The sequence below is a fragment of the Sturnira hondurensis genome, unplaced genomic scaffold, assembly GCF_014824575.4.
Source record: "Sturnira hondurensis isolate 20B ecotype Veracruz unplaced genomic scaffold, ASM1482457v3 Scaffold0002765, whole genome shotgun sequence".
Taxonomy (NCBI): Eukaryota; Metazoa; Chordata; class Mammalia; order Chiroptera; family Phyllostomidae; genus Sturnira; species Sturnira hondurensis.
The window spans coordinates 48,535-66,817 of NW_028075396.1; the positions used below are offsets into that span (position 1 = coordinate 48,535).

At 31.9% G+C, this 18,283-nt stretch overlaps 2 long non-coding RNA genes across 2 annotated transcripts in view; one reads left to right on the plus strand and one right to left on the minus strand.

The window, feature by feature from the left end:
• Positions 1-16,299, plus strand: part of LOC118983329 (uncharacterized) — a 52,210-nt gene extending 35,911 nt beyond the window's left edge. The window contains exons 3-4 of the long non-coding RNA XR_005065700.1: positions 1,687-1,695; positions 16,263-16,299. This is a non-coding gene — a long non-coding RNA (uncharacterized LOC118983329). The remainder of the gene's footprint in view (positions 1-1,686; positions 1,696-16,262) is intronic.
• LOC118983328 (uncharacterized) overlaps positions 1-18,283 on the minus strand; it is a 69,317-nt gene that overhangs the window by 37,545 nt on the left and 13,489 nt on the right. Inside the window, exon 2 of the long non-coding RNA XR_005065699.1 lies at positions 16,239-16,300. This is a non-coding gene — a long non-coding RNA (uncharacterized LOC118983328). The remainder of the gene's footprint in view (positions 1-16,238; positions 16,301-18,283) is intronic.

An 18,283-nucleotide genomic window follows, 5' to 3' on the forward strand; every position in this document is an offset into this window, starting at 1 on the left:
AATGACAAAATTATCTAGGCAGTTTATATTTCTTTCCATATACAAAAGTCCAATCATAAGAAAACTAGTAATCTGGTTATTCAAAATCCCAATAAATTGAGAAGACGTGTGCTTATTAAAATGATAATCTAAGTGTATTACTCATGAAGATTTTGCATAAGTTGCATTATTAATAATCAAGAAATAGGCCAAAAGAGAAATTATAAATGTTGAATTTAATTTCAGTATATTTAAGGCAAAAAAAAAAAGCCCAGCAACTAACTTGTCACCTTGTATAGTAATTTTAACAGAAATAGTTTAAACTTATTTATTTTGGCAAGATTTTCTTCATTGCATATGTCCTAAAATGAATCAGAAATCTACGAGATATGTAGATATCTCTTGTTTATAGATAAACAAGGTAAGAACATAAACTTTTAAATTTTGTGGTAGAGGAGTTAATTCTGAACTAAAGGAGCTCAAGTTACTAGCAACAAAACAGAAACTGTTTTATAATTGTCAAGTATAAAATTCCCTAAGAGGTAAGAAAAACAAGTTTTAGCTGGAAATGTACTGATGATGGGCTATTAGATACACAAGTAGTATTTCTAAATACTTACTAGTACCAAAACTATCTCAAACCTTTAGGACATTATTTTTTCTCCCTTTTGTTAATAATCAATGAGAAACAACACTTAGAATAAAATTTTTTCCATGAATAAGGAATAGTAATATCCACCTGCAAAAGAAAAAGAAACTGAATTAGAATGTCAACTTCTAAATAAACACATCAATTTTGAGATTATAGTTCATAAAAATATATTCTTGCTAATCTAATTATGACCTGGGTTTGTATAGATAATGATACTTAAGTGGCTTAAAACACCTATAATACTATAGCAACTAAAGAATATATAAATGAAGAAAATCTTTACTGTTAAATATGGAATTTAGCCTATGGCCAACTTTTCAAATCTACTGTAACATATGAACATGTGTGATCTTTAGAGATTTGGATTTGAATATAGGATACAAAGAGAATTGTTGAATAAAATATCTCACTGTCTCCTGGACACTTGCCTGTAGTCCTCTGGGTTATTGTCAACTCAATCAATACTCAAATAACAGATTTAAGATGCTCAATACTGAAATCGTTTAACATCAATGTAAACAGAAACCTAAATAAAAAAAGATTAGAATTTTTCCCAAAAGATGGAAAAAATGAAAACAATATATAGACATATATAACTATTTTTTCCTTGCAAAATAAATAGCCAAATTAAGGTCAGCATTTTATTTTACTATTTGTTCTATTTTGAAATTACATAAAGATGAAAGTATATTAACTTTACATATAAAACTTTAGTCCTGTTGAGTTACCTAATGTGTTTCATCAGGTATTGATAGGACTCTCTTTTAATAAAAGACTGTAAAGAAGCAGCATACTGTTACAATACATTTAAATGCAATATTGTTTTACTCTCCCAGTATTTCAATTTTCCTTTCATCTATTCTCAGGATTAAGAAAGTTTTCTTTTAACTATAATAGCCCCCAATGGTCCTTCTTCACACCTGAAACATATAGATATAAAGATTCACCTAGTAAATGTAAAATCCAAGTTTTATCTATCATTTAGAAGGCAGAGTAGACTGATTTCAATTTCCAAAAATTTGACTTCAAATACATTTAGGAAAACAAAAACAAAGTAAAAAATGGTACCTAATTCCTGGGTTGTTCTGGAAAATATTGGAGAAGCTATTAATGTGTTACTCATTCGTTAACTACCTTATTTTTCAGAGTATAAGACACATTGCCCCCCATTTGGGAGAAATAATGGTTGTTAATGATGCTGCTGAGTTCTGTTTACATTTACATTGGTGAAATGCTATGTTATTTATGTTATTAAATATTTTACCACAAAAATTTTTTCTTTCAAAAATTTTTTTACCTATTTTCCTCCTCTAAACCCTAGGTGCATCTTATAGTCCAAAAATTACAGTATTTCTAAGCATCTGTATGTTAGACCCCAGAATACTTTAAGTGAAACCACAAACTATCATATATTTGTCATAAAGGGATTGAGATGAAATAAAGGAAACAAGCAAGGTAAGAGCTTAAGGAATGATTTCTAAAAGCACTAAGCAAATATTTCCATGTAAAAGTTGGCATTTAATTCTAACAATATAGTATATTGCCTCATTATTTTGGAAAAAAAATTTGCTGAAAAAATGTGAGACTGTTCTAAAAAATGAGTTTTGTCTTACATATTTTCTTCCCCTTCAAATTATAATTTAAACATAAGATTCTTAAATACCATTCTTTAAATTATATCTGATATACTTTTAGGATTTTTAAAATTGATAATTATAACTGGAAATGATTCCTTAAGTACTGGTTTTATTTTGTAGATTTTTCTGCTTGCTTATACAAAAAAGGGTTAATATTCCCGGCAGGATATAAGACCAGAAAAATATGGCACACTACACAAACACTCATCTTACCCTGAACATCATTTTTTAATTGAATTACTTAACACCAACAAATAAGAAATCAAAGATAAACATTTTCATTTATATTTTAATTAAAATTTTTGACTGTGCTTGTACCTATGAAATTAATAACTACAGTAATTTTTGGCCGTACTCTGAAGTTAAATGTTAGGTTATAAAAAAGCAAACAAGGCCTTTATGTTTTCAACTTACAAAAATAATCTTTGGCTAAGAATTTTTTTAAATTTTAATAAAAACAAGAAAAACATGAGAGCATCAAGTTAGAAGGCACAGGATTGAGATACTAATTTGTCGCATGTAGTAAATTACTTAATTTGAACTTCTGTTTCCTGAGTTACCCAAGGAATAGGTTGATCATCTGTTAAGAATTTTCCTGCCTTTAAAATTATGATTAAGTATATTTTGAGACACAGGATTTCACAAAAAAATTTTTAAGATTTTATTTACTTATTTTTTAGAGAGGGGAAGGGAGGGAGAGAGGGAGAGAAACATCAGTGTGTGTTTGCCTCTCAAGTGACCCCTACTGGGGACTGGGCCTACAACCCAGGCATGTGCTCTGACTGGGAATCCAACTGGTGCGAAGTCCAATCCACTGAGCCACACCAGCTAGGGTGGGATTTCAAGAATTTAATTCACATGTTTCAGTACTTTCCCCCTTACCTTATAAGGCAATATTTAGTAATGTTATTATTAAAGTTCTATCACACACACACACACACACACACACACATATATATATATATATGAATGAGACAGAGTATATCCAATTAGATACAGTATATTGGATTGGATATGTGTATACATCTATCTGTCTGTCTGTCTATCTATCTATTTTAAAGATTTTATTTTTTAGAGAGGGACAGAAACATCAATGTGTGGTTGCTTCTGGCACGACCCTATGGGGGACTGGCCCAAAACCCAGGCATGTGTCCCAGCCTTGGAATGAAACCAGTGACCCCCTGATTTGCAGGCCAGCACTTAATCCACTGAGCCATACCAGCTGGGATCCAAAATATATATTTTATAATGTACATTTAACTGTTAGATAATGCAAGTATCTTTACAGTAATTTCATTTTACTAGAGAAACAAAGGAAACATGAATATATCTTTTAATCATGACTAAAAATCTAATTATTCAGTATATACATTGAGTATACAGGTGCACTAAGATAAACTTGATGTGTAAGCTCTTTCAATAAACTGTGAATGGCATTCAACAATCATTAAATTGCAAGTATGCTACTTTTTAAAAGATTGTATTTATTTATAGAGAGGGGAAGAGGGGAAGGGAGGGAGAAAGGGAAAGAAATACAAAATGTGTGGTTGCCTCTCATGTACCTCCTACTGGGGACCTGGCCCACAGCCCAGGCATGTGCCTTGACTGGGAATCTAAGCAGTGAGACCCTTTGGTTCTCAGGATGGCACTCAATCCACTGAGCCAAACCAGCTGGGGTGCAATTATACTACTTTAACATACACAATAAATCTAAAAAATGAGTACTTGTTTTTATGAATCATACTAAACAAGGTTATCAATAATAATGAAAATATATTACCAATAAAACAGAAAGTAATTAGTAATATAATACATATTAAAATGACGGAAGAACATGGCCAACCTTACTTCAGCAGCACAGTTAATACTGGAGATAATTTCAGAATCTTAACGCCAATATTTACGTGCTGCTAAGGTACTGTTGACATCACTTTCATACAAGCTATGAATGAAAAAATATACATTTTCTTCAGAAGATCAGACCCTTGTATTTCTGAGGCAGCACAATATGGCCTGCACCTTTTCAAAACCCACAAACCATTATGTGCTGCTACTTTACTCCAAGGTTTTAGTTTTATAAGCACACACTATCGCCTAAAGATACAAAAATTTTTCTTTTAGAAAAATAAAGTGGATAAATCCTTTAAAAACGACCCATCTTTAAAGACTCTAACAATGACATAGTATGCACAATTAATTGTTTCTCAGAAGCTTTTAAGTAACCTAACAATTTAATTCTACATCAAAAATTTAAGAAAAGCCTATGTGTCAAGCACATTGATACAGGTTACGAACTCAAAAATACATAATGTGAGGAAAAGAAAAGCATTTTTTCCTGTGTCAACTTAGTAAGTCAATACAGTTAAATATTTCATCAAACTTCTGAATGTATTAAATATATTATTTTTCCTATTATAAAAAGAATTCATAAAATTAGGTCTTTACCTTGGTAAGGTAATAAATTACAAACAGCATTTTATTCCTTAAAGTACAGCTTTCAAAAGACATCTTCATTAGGTAGGTAAGACTTTATGCCAAGGGAAAAATTAAAAAAAGGGCATGCAACAGCTCAGTTTCAATAAACTTAAGCTAGCAGAATGAAAATACACTCTCTAACGAAGTAACAAAAAATATTTTAATACTAAGTAAAGTAAAAATATACAAAAGACCCCAAATACAGCAATTTTTCTCAGATAATATGTTTAAAAACACAAATATTTTACCCTGAACATTTATTTCCCTATTAGAATATTTAGTCAAAATTGGATATCATTTTATATATGAAGTAATTCTAGAATATGAAGCCTTGGAAAGATGAGTTGATTTTTGTACCCAGAGATCCTGTGGCTCTTGATCTTCCTATCCTCTACCTGTCTCCACTCTTTCCTATGCAAAGAAATATACTCCTAAACAGTTGCCACTTATTCAGCTTTGGGAATGAAATTACTTCTCTCTAAAAGATACCAGAGAACTGCTACCACTCTGTATTATTAAGTCTTGACAACCTCTTTTGCCTGTTTTCTCACCATTAAAATGGCTATGCTAAGGCTAGAATACTTCTATTATAGAATAAGGTGATGTGCAATGAAACTTGTCCCTTCTAATATTTAATTGTTTATACACAGCACAAGTCATATTGTCTATATTAATTTTCTTGTGAATATGTTCTCTACTACTAAAATATATATGTTGCTAATCTTCTATGAGTAACATGTATTTCACATATTACTTTTCTGCAAAATTTTCAATGTGTAGCCAAAATAAGTTTACAATAATATGAAAATACTTAATACTTACTTGTATTTACCAGTTATGTTAAGACTGTCCTTGCTATCTTCTCCCTTCACACCTACTTTCCAGACAAAAACAAAACCCAATTTTCAGGAAAAAAAGGAAGCACTTTAAAATATACAAAATTTATATATATACATTTTCATTTAACAAATACTTTATTGAACACCTACTATGTGCCAGGCATTATCCCAGCTGTTACACTAATGTATACACTAATGTACCAAACAAATTCCTTTCCCACCAAAAATTTAAAATCATTTAAGACAAAAAAATCATGAAACAAATAACTGTTCAAAATTACATATCATTCTCTGATCCTACACAGTAGACATACACATTAAATGATTATTTCAAAATCAAGAAGAAATCAATTGGGTCATTTCACCTGAGGTACAACTGTAACTCTTTCCAACCCTTCCTAATTTTGCTAAATCTAAAGATTTTAAACTAAGCCAAGTATACTAGAAAGACTTAAGTGTGAGTAGAGTGAAATACAAAGTCAGTTTTTAAAACCTTTAAAAAACAACTTCATAATAAAAAATGTCATTATTTTTCTTCCTAAAATTGTAGTTAAATATACTTAACATAAATGTCACCATTTTAAAATGTAGTTCTGTGTCAGGGGTGTCAAACTCATTTCCACAGGGGCCACATCAGGCTGGTGGTTACTTTCAAAGGGCTGAATGTAATTTCAACTCCTTAACAGTTAAGGAGTAGTTACATTTATACAGTCCTAAAATTATTTCAGCCCTTTGAAGGCAACCGAGAGGCTTATGTGGCCCCGGATGAAAATGAATTTGACACTTGTTCTGTGTCATGAAGATCATTCAGATTGTTGTGACCTTTTCATCCACACCAATGGAAACTATATCCATTAAATACTAACTACTCATTGCTCCAGCCCAACCTCTGAAAACCATCCTTCCTGTCTTTATTTGCCGATTCTAGGCACCTCATATAAATGGAATTATATAGTTATTTGTCCTTTTTCATTAGCTTATTTCACTTAGCATAACTTTCTCAAGGTGCATCCATATTGATGCATATGTCAGACTCTCCTTTTTATGGCTGAGTAGTATTTAATTGTGCATGTGTACTACAAATTGTTTATCCATTTAACTGGACATTTAGAGTGTTCTGATCTTCTGATTATGATTAATGCTGCTATGAACTGGGTATACAAATCTAAGTACTGCTTTTAATTATTCTGGGTATGTACCCAAAGGCAGCATCAATGTTTCATACAGTAATTCTATTTTTAATTTTTGAGGAATTGCCATACTGTCTTCCATAGTAGCTATATCATTTTACACTTCATATAGCAGCACACAAGGGTTCCCATTTCTTCACATCATTGCCAACACCTACTTTCTCTTCATTTCTTGATAATAACCATCTTAATGGGTGTGAAGTGGTACTTCACTGTGGTTTTGATTTTCCTATCTCAAATGATTAGTGACATTAAGCATCTTATTCTTGTTTATTGACTGTATAACTTTTTTTGAGAAATGTATATTCAAGTTTTTTGCTTATTTTCTAACTTGGTTATTTTTTGTTATTGAGTTACATACAGTTCTTTATAAATTCTGTATATTAATCCCTTACATATATAATTTGCAAATATTTTCTCCCATTCTACATGCTACTTTTTCATTCTGTTGATAGTGTCCTTTTATGCACAGTGTTAAACTTTGATGAAATTCACCTTACCTTTTTGTTATCATTGTTGCCTGTGTTTTTGGTGTCACATCTAAGAAATCATTGCTAAATCTAAGGTCATAAGCCTTTCCCCTATGTTTTCTTCTAAGACTTTTATACTTTTAGTTCATATGCTTAGGTATTTGATCCATTTTAAGTTAATTATCATTATGGTATATAAGTGTTCAACTTCTTTTTCATTCTTTTGCATGTGGATGAATCTAGTTTTCCCAATATCACTTGTTGAAAAGAATGTCATGAATGGTCTTGGCACACTTGTCAAAAGTCATCTGAACATGCATACGAGGTTTATTTCTTAGTCTGTCCACTGGTTAATATATCTGTGTTAGTGACAATACCATACTGTTTGATCACCATGGCTTTGCATTGTTTTGTAATCAGGAAGTGTGAGATCTTCAACATTGTTCTTTCTCAGGATTATGTTAGCTATCGAATGTCCCATGGGACTCCGTATGAATTTTAGGACAAATTTTCTATTTCCACAAAAAAGGTCACTGGGATTTTGATGGGGATTTCATTGAATCTGTACAGCACTTTGCCTAATACTGTCATCTTAACAATATTAATACTATTTGCTTGTCCAATATTTCCATTTATTTGTTTTAACGTTTTAGCAGTTTTTTAGTTTGCAGCATATAAGTCTTTCACCATCTTGGCTAATTTTATTGATAAACATTTTCTTCTTTTTCATGCTACTATAAATGGAATTGTTTTCCTAATTTCCTTTTCAAATTGTTCATGTTAGTTCATGGAAATGCAACTAATTTTTGAGTGTTGATTCTGTATCATGCAACTTTGCTGAATTTGCTTCTTAGCTGTAAGTTGCATGTGTATAATCGAGGGTCAGATTCTGTCATCTGAACAAATAATTTTACTTTATAAATTTTTTTATACCTAAAATTGGTTCAACATCTGACAACATCAGTCCATTCATTTTCTCACTCTTCTAGAAAAATATCAGATAGGTGTGTCTCTTATCTCCCTTCAAATTTCCAGTATCTCCCCTTTGATTCTCACTTTCACTTAGAAAACAGAAGCTATCAGAGGATTTCTGCCAATTTCTACTACATCTATCTCTACATGTACCTGTGCCCATATAACTCTTCCTTCTCTATATTATGGAGAAGCAATTACTGTTAATAAGACTAATCCCTTCCCTTATACACTAAATACTATCCTCTCTTGCTTACTGAAGAATATTCCTCCAGCACTCTCCCTTCCATCTGTAATGATCCTCTTTACCGAATCATTCCTATTAACAAATATGCTATAATTTCCCTAATCTTAATTTCATCTCTTAAAGATTGTTACTTTCTGTGACAATACATATTGTAATTTTATCACCAATGTTTTAGTAAATAACCTCAGGGGAAGTTTTTCCCATTTTTAATTTCTATTTTAACTATCTGAGATAATTAAAAATAACCACCTTCTATTTGAAAGCCTGATAAATTTAAACTAGTAGAAAAATTTATTTTGATAAGAAAATTCTTGATTTACATAAAAAATAGAAATCCTTGATTTAAATTATAAATGAATTGAAAGATTCCAATGGAGCAAACCCAGCCAGATAGAGAAGGCACATCTCTCTTTACATGGCATAAATATATTTCTACTACTTTGTTTAGATGTAACCTTTATGTGTCACTATATTACTTTAAATTTTTCAAATATCTTAATTTCATTTTTTTATCTGGCATCAACATGGTTTGTAATGATAGTTACTTTCTTCAAGTATGCTTCAAATTCAGCACATAAAATTCTAAGGAGCTGGCTATATATAGCCCCTGGGCTACAGAATGACTATCCTTGATCAGAACAGTGGGATACCACACAAGTCATGATATACAGGATGGAGCAAAAGTTTTACAGAGAGTTTATTCTTGTATTATTTAATAATTATTGTATTAATTTCCATACAAACAACTGTAAACCTACTTTTGCCCCTCCCTGTATTATACCTAAAAAACACTTTAAATTAGTCATTTTTTAGTATCTTTAAGCAAAGGCCTAAATTATGGGGCCAAAACAAACACCATAAGTTCAATGAACATGGTAATTTTTTCATTACCCTACTAAGAAACTGAAAGTTTTATGAAATTTCCAATACATAAACTTCACAGGCAACAGATTAAAATGTGTTTTTTACTTGTCTTTTGGATACAAATGATTAAATAAAAAAAGATTATATAAACTACAGAAGATACATTTAAAATTCAGTGCTGAGATGAGGTATGCAATGAAATAATATACAGATACAATCCAAAAAGTCTGTCTTATAAAAAAACTAGTTTTTAACTGAATATAAAGTACTATTTCTATACTCCCTTTTTTTTTCTGATGGAGAAATTAATGAACAAAGGATTACTTAGAAACAGGGTGAAGTGGATTTCAATTTAGGCAATTTATCCAGAAAAGTCAAGAGATATATATATCCCCCCCAAATGTGTTATCATTTTAATAGATTCTTTAACAATAGTTTCTGTATGTGCAAAGTTAAACTGCTTAGAAGAGAAACATTCATATTTTTGTGGTCTTGAATTTTTTACTTTACTCCCTAATTATGAATAAATTACAAATATACCATGTCAACCAAGAAATATAATACAAAAGGTTGATAAGGACATAAATAAATATGCTATTTATCTTAACATTTTAATTTTTTTGCACTCAAATTATGGTTACTTGTCCACTTATAATAACTTTTTAAAAAGTTTCTCTTTTTATTTGTGAGCTCTTACTTCAAGTCAAAGAACTTTCTCTTGTAATCACCAAGTCAAATGTAATTTGCTATTTCCTCCCACAGGGATATAACTCAGTGTGCAACTTAGGTTGTCCCCATTTTATAATAACTTTGGAATATAAATATTCTCAGTATTGAGTACTGTGCTGAGCAGGTATTTGATTTCATTATTTTATACCTATCCTCCATTCAATCTGGACTATGTGGTAATGAATCCTGGTATGGCCTAGGCCATTTCTCCACTCCTATATCTTAGTCCACTGGAAATATTATATTGCTTCCATACCTTAACTCTCTGCTTCTCAGTTTGCTGACTGAAAGAAAAGTCACCTTTGCTAACTAGATATGGATAGAGCCTTAATGGCTAGGTATAGAACCAAAAAAGCAGAGCTATTAAAAAATCAGAAAAAAACATTGGTTATTGTCTTTTACCTTTATACAACAGTTTTACTTTAAAGTCTGGTGGTTTATGTTCTAGCCAGTGGGCTCTTAATTATCTCTACTAGCTTTTGATATATAAATTTTTCATTCTTATGATCTTCTCAGGAAAAAGTGATATTGACAGGTAAGACAAATAAATGTCCTGCTTAAGAAGTCAACTTAAACATGAATCTGAGTAAATGAGAATCTTTAAATACTTTAGTTTTCCTTCCATATCAGACAACAGATTTAACAAAAAAATTTAAGTAAAAAAATATACATTTTGCCCTGGCTGGCATAGCTCAGCGGATTAAGCGTGGGCCTGCGAACCACGCGATCACGGTTCGATTCCCAGTCAAGGGCACATGCCTGGGTTGCAGGCCAGTTCCTGGTTGCTGGCAGGGGACCCACGAGAGGCAACCATACATTGATATTTCTCTCCTTCTCCCCTTCCCCTCTAAAGATAAATAAATAAAATCTAAAAAGAATTGTCAATATATATATATATATATATATATATATATATATATACATTTTATATAAATTAATGGTTTTCCTACCTCACCTGCTTGTAATTGATTTGCAATTCTGATTTTGTTTTCATTACATTTTTAGGCTATTTTTTTACATCTTTAATGGCTCTAATTTCAGTTCATCTAGCTTATATAAAGCATTATTGCACTTACCAAAAACATTAAAAATCATGTCCCCTAAGTTCTAAAACGACCCTGAGTACAACAGAATTCACTGGTCATTTTCTGTATTTCTAATTTTATCAATATAAGCCGCAGAAATAATTTATTGAGGAAGCAATGACACAAAACAGTATATTAGCAGTAAGAAGACTCATGATGGAATACTGATCTTGGGTGTTATTTCGTTACATGAGTGTCAGTTTCCACTTTGTAAAATATAATAGGTCTAGTAATGTCTACCTCATAGTCCTATTAAGATTGTACAAGCTTAAACTTTTATGGAACAGCTAGCAGAGAGTAAGTATTCAATAAATGCCAGCTGAATCTCAATTTATAGTAGGATTGGAAACACATTTCTGACAAAGTTAGGATTTCAGTGGGTTGTAATTTAACATGAACTGTTGACAAAGATGAAGTTTGTGAAATCAAGCAGCACTAATAGAAGTGTCTTATTTATAAGAGAGGCACTATATTTTGTAGTTCAAACCATATTGAGTATACTGGGTTCAGTTTTCCAGACAATATTCTAAAGGAAATACTGACAAAATGTAGCAGATACAAAGTGGAGTATCTAAGCTACTAATGGCCAGAATTCATACCAGGAGATGAGAATCAGTGGAAGGACACGTTTCCCAAAAGAAAGATAAAAATCTATTTTTAGACCTGGCCAGTGGATGTTGGTTGGAGGGTTCTCCATGCACCAAAAGGTTATGGGTTTGATCCCTGGTGCAGGCACATATTGGAGGCAAATGATGGAAGTTTCTTTTCTATTCCCCACTACTTCCTCTCTCTCTAAAATCAACAAACATACCCTTGAGTGGAGATAAAAAAAGAGATAAAATATTTTTAGAAGGTAATATCTAGGACAAAAAGAAAATTATTTGCAAAACTGAAACACACTCTTATGAGAATTTTATTTTCTATCAATTATTACTGACAAATATAATTTATAACATCAAGGGAAAAGTTTATTATGGTTCTAATTCTAATACTCTGAGTGCTAAAATAAAATGAATACAGATCAATTAAAAATTTACTTTTAGAAAAATTCAATGTACTTTACTAAGCTATTTTATTAAGGATCTGGAGGACAAACTGCCAATTTTAAGTTCTGACTCTAGAGCAGCAAATACTAGGGGCATAAAGAAGCAACTTGAGCCCTGGCTGGTGTAGCTCAGTGGATTCCGCGCGGGCCTGCGAATCAAATGGTCACAGTTCGATTCCCAGTCAGGGCACATGCCTAGGTTGCAGGCTAGTTCCCATCATGGGACACACAAGAGGCAACCATACATTGATGTTTCTCTCCCTCTCTCCTTCCCTTCCCCTCTAAAGATAAATAAAATCTTTAAAAAAAAAGAAGCAACTTGAAAAGGCAAACTAAGAAAAACAAAAGTGAACAAAATTTATTTTTATTTTTTTAAGATTTTGTTTATTTATCTTTAGAGGGGAAGGGAAGGAGAGAGGGAGAGAAATATCAATGTATGGTTGCCTCTCATGAGTCCCCTGCTGGGAACTAGCCTGCAACCCAGGCATGTGCCCTGACTGGGAATCGAACTGTGATCCTTTGATTCACAGGCCCGCGTTCAATCCACTGGGCTACACCAGCCAGGGCAAAATTTTATTTTTTTATAAAATTTTTATTGTTAGTCTATTACAGTTGTCTCATTTTCTCCCCTTTGTCCTCCTCCACCCAGCCCAGTCCCTGCTCCTGCAGTCAATCCCCACACTATTGTCCATGGGTCATTCATACATGTTCTTTGAAACTAAAAAAAAAAAAAAAACCTATAATGAATCTATTGGATATAACAAGAAGAGTGAAACTAACAGTCTAGGCAAAAAGGGTGATTGCTGACATCTGGACATATTTTTATTTCAATTCTGGATTCAGTTTATTGCTGGTTTTACATGGAGATAACTTTGAAAACAAATATTTCAGACAAATTAGTGACAAAAGCCAAGACTACTTGAATAATTTATTGATGCTACCAACTGTATTTATGCTTAGAACTTGAAATGTTTTAAAACCAGAATTCATTACATTTGTTTGTTTTCTGACTTAAATCAAAATCTATGCTATTAAATTTTGCCTTGTTTTCATTTTCCTAAGAAAATATCCAAAGTAACTTCATAAATAAAAAAAATTCTGTTATTCTTCTTTGAATTATCACTCCTAAACTGGGAAGCTGTTCAGGTTTAGAAAACAACAAATCCACCCCCTTTCTATTATTTTGTTGAAATACAGCCTTGCCTTAAACATAAAAGCTCAGATTTAACCTAACCACTCTGTTAAACACATACATATCAAATATGTAAAACTTTGAGGCCAGGAACAGCTGGTATTTGTTTAAACATTGTCAATTTCTTAAAAATAGCAGTTATTCGAACAATGACCAAAAATGGCTGTATTATATTTTAAACGTTTTCTCTGTTCATAAACTATAGAACAATATCCAGCCAAGGAGCCAAGATTTAGTATATTTACTAATTAGTATCCATTGACCATATCAGTTAAAATTGCAATTCCTTCTTTCCACCAAATGCTGATAGCACCTAACACCCTTAAATTTTTGTGCTTTGGATTGTAACACTCTTTACTACTATTGCCAAAAGAGCAATTTGCTTTTTCTTTTTTGCACACATCTTTCTCCCAGCAGCATTCATATTATAATACTATTCAAGATAATTAAAATATCCCTGTGAGTGGCACAGGAAGACAGTGACTTACACAAGAGTAAATTTCCATGACAAATAAATTAAAAAAAGAAAAATTTCAGCTATATCTAATGATGTATAGCAAATAATTACATTTTAATTGAAAATAACATATTTTTATATCATTTTTCATATCAATTACTGCCCTACTGACTGTAACGTTATTTTATTTGCAGTACTTTCAGTAACTCCTACATTTACACCACTTGTAATTCAAGAACTGACAATATTTTCCAGAATAGTATGATTACATGCCATTGCTCTTCTACTGCTGACTTAATATCTCTAAAAACTTATCTTGATAACCAGTCTGAGAAAAATGATTTCTGTCATTTCCTTTTACTAGCCCAGCTCTTGAGAGCAGGCAAATTTAATGTCTCCTAAATTGCAAAGTAATTTGTTCTGTCATTTTTGTTTACAGGACTACTAATACTGATAGCAATAAATGATGAACTTTCTGCTTTATCTTCTCTTTCTTAGTTATAAATTCAATGTCTTAAAATATTTGTTGCTGTAGATTAAAAAGATAGAAGCAATGAAGCAATGACCTTAACTGCTTGTAATCAACTAAAGATGTTATTTTATTTAGCATAAAATAATATACTTAGTTATTTTAAATTCACATAACAGAATTATATAACTTGTCTATGTAAGCAAAAAAGGCAATGTAAAAAAATAGAAACAGCTCAAAAAAGGGGGGCAGAGGAAATGTTTTGTTAAGCAATATAAGTTTAAGAGCTTTAAATTAAAAAACAAACAAAAATATTTCATTTCTTTACTCAATTTGTGAAAATGAACCCAAAACACTGCCATTATTTAATTTTGAGAGCATCAAATAGTATATGAAACACCAATGCTTCACAACTTCCAGAACATCTACATTTTATAAGTAAATAACTTTAGAAGAGGGCAAACACATACAATCATACAGAATCACTAACTACAGTCACTACGTCCTATTTTTGCATCTTAAAGGGAACTCCAGGCATTATCACCTAGGACAACAGAAAGCATTCCAACTACAAAATATTGCAAATTACCTGTTTAAAAGATACTTGAGAGTATCTAAGAAAAGCTGTTTGCTTAGAAATTTATAAAGGAAATGAAATGAGGTTAAGAATGTGATGTTATGTTAGAAGTTAAATGATACCTTTTTTTTTTAATGGACTGCCCTCTAGTCTATAGAAAGAGCACAATACCAATTGAAAAGACTTCTTTTTCTAAGACTTTAACATTGAAGAAAAGTTGAGCTGGCTTCCAAGGGATCAATTAAGAAACCCAAGCATTGATTACATAGAATTCTTTGGGGATTTGCAAATGTTTCCATTTTAGATTTCCACTGACAAAAGTAGAAAAAGAAGTGACCTACGACATTTAGCTACTATTCTTCAAACTGGCTCATTAGTCAAAGTTTTAATATTTAATTTATTTCAACCCTAAAAACTACTTACTGAGTTCAATGGCTAATCACCTGTAATCATAAGGTCACTCTGCAACACATACACATTATTTACTGGGTCACTAGTGCAATGGTATGAGGTTATGTAAGAAAAGCACCTGAAGTACTATTAAACAGGGCCATCCCTCTAACACCAAGTTTCTTCTATCTAGAGATGTAGAATTAGCTCAAGAAACAGATGGAAATGAATCATTTTGGTACAGGGTCTCAAATATTTTTAGGGAATTAAGTACCTTGTGTGTTTACCATGACCTACCTGGATTTGAGAATTTTTGAGGGGGATAGTATTAATTTCAACCAACCTGTTAAATTATTTCCTTAGAATTTACTAATTTCTCAAAAGTTAAATGAATCAGGGTAAAATTGTTTCATATTCTAAGAGGTGTGCATGTGTATATATAAAAGGAATTAAAAGGGATTGCCTCCCTGTTTTTCCCAACTCCTGAAATTTAACAGCTAAATTTTAAGCATTCACAAAGAAGTCTGAATTGTAACCTAGTGAAATGTAAAAAAAAAAATAATAATAATAATGAAAAAACAATTTAAGTGGAAAGGATACTTCCAATTTATAAGACCACAGGATAACGTCAATGAAACTGAATAATGATGATAATAAGAAAAGACCATTACTTATTCATAAATTCCTTTGGAGGAAAAAGGGCTTAAAATCGTTATTTTCAGATTTAGAGATGCTGGGGCCTGGCTGTAAAATACTTTGTCAAATAGAAAACTTACCTATGGTAATGGCATTATTTTTGCTCTAAATTGGATTAAATAAATATCAAACTTCAATGTGTAGAGAGGGTAAGGGGAAATTAGAAAGTTAACATTCTAGGATGGTAAAAAGAAAATCAGAAATAAAGCAGAAAATGTCATTAAACAGTACCTTTTTATAGCAATGGTAGGGGGACTGTGAGTTAATACTTACAAGGTAAAAACTGCTGAAGTATAGGCTGTTTCATTGTGCTCTTCATTTTATCGTTATTAAATCTAGGAAAAAGATAAAGTGAAGACTTAAAAAATTTTTTTCATATTACATAAGTTAGAAAATTTTCAACTGAGGCTGACAATTTTTTTATCCCTATGAAGGATATAACAATCATAGATTATAAAATCCAGCAGGAGCATTTATATATTTCAGTCCAGAGTATTATCAATGGTTTTTAAAACTCACTTTTCTATTGCTTTTACCTTCTTGAAGTTCAAAGATCAAATATGCATATGTAACTAAAACTCATATTTCAATGTCTAACTTGAAGTACACTGGTTTCTGGAGAACATCATATAACTAAAGATATCTTAAGATAAATTCAAGATCATACCTCAAGATTGATCAATCTCTCACACACATAGATATACATATATATTACTGCAAAATCTAAAAATCCACATATTGCCCAATTTCAAGAATCTATTACAACACAGGATGAATATAAAGCTTAAGGTGGAATTTAAAATGCATAGAGAAATATTTAAAAATGTTATAGTCTATGGCCAAATCAAAAGGAAATATAGTTGTGGAATTGGAGACAACTGTAGTTGAACAATAAAAAAGTTAAAAAAATAAAAATATAACTATGAATAAAAAATAAAAATAGGAAATTAAAAAATAAAAAATTAACTGAATTCAAGAGTAAATGAAAGAGTAGTGGTAAGAGAAATTATTCCAGGGTTGTTCTTTATTTAGAAGAGTAAGAAGGATTAAAAGCCAACAGGCAAAAAAAGGAGAAAACATTATTTTATCTTTAAAAACAAAAATTCTTAAAAATATCCTAGAAACCTAAGTTGGTTAAAAGATTTGATTTCTGCGGGATATATCGTGAAGGCTGTCCAGAAAGTATCCAGACATGTACTATAGAAAAATAGAGACATTTATGGGAGAAAATACAAGATATTCTAAGAAACATTGTCTGTAGGACGGTGACACCTCAGACCCCTTCAAAGTAGGCACTTTGGGACCTCACACAGTTCTCCCAATCACCATCAGCTGTCCTATCTTATTTTTCTGAATCTCACTGACAGTCTGAAAGCTCTTGAATTTTAGTTTTGGGAAAAGCCTGACATTGCAAGACGCCAAATCTGGACTGTAGCAAGGCTGTCACCTGCATGATTTGATGTTTCACCAAACTCTGCAGGACAGGATGCATGAGTGTGAGCCCATTGTCTTGACAGAGCTGTCCATACCTGCAGCCTCTGAATCATTTAATAGTTTCCCAGAGGAATGTTCAAGCTTAATAAAAAAAACCTGATGCAAATTCACTGCTCTACTTACTCATTTTGAATGTGAGGTCACACAGTACCCACGCTCAATGGAGTCTACTGCCCCCACTGACTAGTGTAGTGAAGTCGTCATTGTTCAAGCATGCACATCCCAGTCCACACCCCTTGGCTGCCAGGTTACACTGATGTGTCACAAACTGCTCTCATTATATTAACAATTATCAAACTTTTCCTAGACAGACTTCGTATAAGTTGTTCTTTTTCTGAATCCTCATCCAAGGATAGTTTCATTGATTTTAGAGAGAAAGAGATAGGAAGAGAGGGAGAGAGTGGGAGGGTGTGAAAAAATGTGAGTGAGAGAAACAGAAACAGAGATAGAGATGGAGATAGAGATAAAGAGAGAGAGAAAGAGAGAGAGAGGAAGAGGGAGAGAAAGGGAAAGACTGATGTAAGAGAATTACTTGTTTCCCACAGCCTAGGTATGTGCCCCGACTACACTGAATCTGCAAACTTTGGGTGGGTGGCACAATGCTCTGATAAGCTGAGCCACCTGGCCAGGGCTAAGTTGCACTTCTTACACCACTAACACTGAAGCACTTACTACAAGTAATAGAATACAAAGAATACCCCATTCATGCTCTTAATGAAATATTCATTCCAATTATACATCTTATTGTAGAATAGCTTCACCAAAAAAGGATATTTTTTTCATTAATACGGAAAAAAATCAACATTTTAAGTCCACTGAAAAAC